The sequence below is a fragment of the Natator depressus genome, chromosome 14 (genome assembly GCF_965152275.1).
Source record: "Natator depressus isolate rNatDep1 chromosome 14, rNatDep2.hap1, whole genome shotgun sequence".
Lineage (NCBI taxonomy): Eukaryota > Metazoa > Chordata > Testudines > Cheloniidae > Natator > Natator depressus.
Window position 1 is genome coordinate 3,993,267 of NC_134247.1, and position 3,017 is coordinate 3,996,283.

Sequence of the window (3,017 nt, forward strand, 5' to 3'; positions counted from 1 at the left end):
GGGCGGCCACCGTCCGTCCCGCGAAGCGGGGGAGCGTCCCTTTACCCGTGACGTGTCCGGCGGGTGCCGCCGCCGCCGCCAGCTGCGGGAGGGGCAGCGACACTTCCGGGCACTGGGGGCATCGCTCGGCGCCATCTTTGTGAGGGCTCGCGGGACTTCCGGTTATTGCTCGTCTGCCTCAGGGGCCGCCATCTTTGTGAGGGGCAAGGGCGACCTCCCCATTGAGCCCCGCCCCCGTCCATAGGGGCCCCACGTGCTGAGCCCCGCCCCCGTCCATAGGGTCCCCACAGGCCATAGGTGATTCCCCCCATAGAGCTCCCCCCCAACCTCTTCCTTAGGGGCACTCTCACTTCCCCTCCCCCCCACCCCTTTCCCTAGGACTCCCTCACGTCACCATCCCTTTCCATGGGGTGCTCACCTCCCCAGCCCCATTGCCTTCCCACAGAGCCTTTCCTGCCAGAGCAAGGGGCAGGATCAGCTGTCCTGGCCCCCTCAGAGAGGCTGATGTTATCCTGTCCCATCCCCCTGGGCCGCTGTGGGGGTGCTTCCCGGGCCCCGGGGTGGAGCAAGTCACAGAGAGATTTTAAACCTGGAAGAACGCCTCCGATTTCCTGATCATACCAGAGATGCCCCCACTCCCTTGTTTTCCTCCCTCCGCTCCTTTTCTGCATTTCTCACGCACCCATCGTCGTGGAACCTCGACACCGATTCCCACAAAGCAGTAATCCGCCACAATAAAAAACCACCCTCCCTGAGTTCTCGAAGCTTAGTCTTCGTCCACTGTCTCCCTTGACTTTAGATTCATCTCTGAGAGCCTGGAGCCCACCTCCTCCTTTTGTACAGCGCCTAACGTTGACCAGTTAAAATGCTGCTCGTTGACATTTTTTGCCATTCTGCTTGGAGCTTGCGCAATATGAATAGACTGGTCTGCTTTGGTTTTTAGTCAGCGTATGTATTTCCCCCTTGCAGGGGAAGGCCTAAATCCAATCTAAAACCTGGTTATATTGAGTTTTTAACTTGTAGTTAATTAACACCTAGTACTGCTTTATCATATATACTTGTATGCATCTTTAAAATATTTCTGCCAGCATCAAGGTAGAAATATGAAAGATCTGCTTTCGTCAAACCCAAGTTATTGGGCTCAATATAGGGGTAACGGGTGAAATTTAATGGCCTGTGATATACAGGAGGTGAGACTAAATGGTCCCTACTAGCCTTCAGTTCTATGAATCTATGAAGGTGTTTGTGTGTCTAACTTCAGGATCAGGCCCTAAATATGGGGTCAGATGATGGTTGCATAAGAAAAAACAGCTGCACACTCTGCCCCTACATGTGAAATGAATTGTGATAGTTTGTCTTACTCCATTCAGCCTTTCAAAATGACTCTGTGACAGAGTTTGTGGAGTATATTTGTTTGCAGCGTGGATGGGGTCCCAGGGTAGGCGAGGTGATATCTTTTATTGGACCAACTTCTGTTTCTGAAAGGGACAAACTTTCGAGCTTCACAGAGCTCTTCTTCAGGTCTGGAGAAGATAACCAGTTAGTGTCACAGCTATATACAAAGTGGGCCAGATTAAGCATAAGAGATGCACCCATGTTGCAGGAGACCACTTAAAATGAAGTGGGTAATTAACACCTCTGCATTCATGGGACAAAGGGGGTGGTAGGAGGCAGGGAGTGTTACAAATTGTTGTAATAAGCCATACAGCCAGCATCTCTGTTATGTCTGTGGTTTTTAGTGTCCAGCAGAGTTATGAATTGAAGTTCCCAGGCTCCTCTTTTGAAGGTGTTGGTTTTGTTTTCTAATTGAGACCATATGTGATCATACATGTTCCAAGCCCGAGCTAAAGGAACAGGTGATGTTAACAGTACTCCTCTTCTCCTGCAGGAAGTGAACATGTGAAATCTGCTCTGGGGGGAGCCCTTCCAGCTGTTAACTTCCCATCCTGGATAGTTCATCTCACTGTCCTGAAGATGCCACTCTTGCTCCACTTATGGGCACCTTAAATTCCTCCTGGTAGTGCAGTGGGCTCTGAATGCTCTGCTCAGTTTAGGGCAAGGATGGATGATTGGATCTAATCCTTCATACATGAAATGCACAGAATCTCCCTTAAAGCTAAGCCAGCTGTGATGGGCTGGGGAAAATGGGAAAGGCATCTCAAAGTACAGTATTCTAACTCGGCACCATTCCAGAAACAGGTACCTGAAGGTTAGGAGGCACTGGAACTCCACTGTGTGTTTCCCCTCCTGTCTTTGGTTAGTTGTTGCTTGAAGGCCATTTGCCCTAGGTACAAAACAGTCCTAGCAGCCTGTGGATGCTCAGCAAGCCAATTAACCTCCCTTGTGTCCCCAGTGGAAGGTTTCAGGATGAATTTGCAACTTGAGTGGTACAAGTTTAACACCAATGGTATCTAGTATCCTGCAGCCTCCTGACTCTGACCCCTGTCCCATGGCAAAAGCGGAAGGGATAGCTCAGTGGTTTGAGCATTGGCCTGCTAAACCCAGGGTTGTGAGCTCAATCCTTGAGGGGGGCCATTTAGGGATCTGGGGCAAAAATTGGAGATTGGCCCTGCTTTGAGCAGGGGGTTAGACTAGATGACCTCCTGAGGTCCCTTCCAACCCTGATAGTCTATGAAACGGCTGGGACTACATAAAAACATAAGTGATCTCTCACCTGCCATCCATTTCCACCCTCTGACAAACAGAGACTAGGGACACCATTCCTTACCCATCCTGGCTAATAGCTATTAATGGACTTAACCTCCATGAATTTATCCAGTTACTTACTATGTGCTTGGAGATATGTTACCTGTGGCCCATAATCAAACCATTCCAAAATGATTTGGGCTCAGGTACTAGGCCTGGTATTCCTTCCTTCATTCTCACTTTATGCACTATTTGCTTAGTAGCTGGAACATCTGTGCTTTTGTAAACAGAGTGAAACTGAAAACCTAGGTTGCCCATCATACAGGGGTAAGCCTGGTTTGCCAGCCAGCAAGCTTAGAACTGGATCCTCC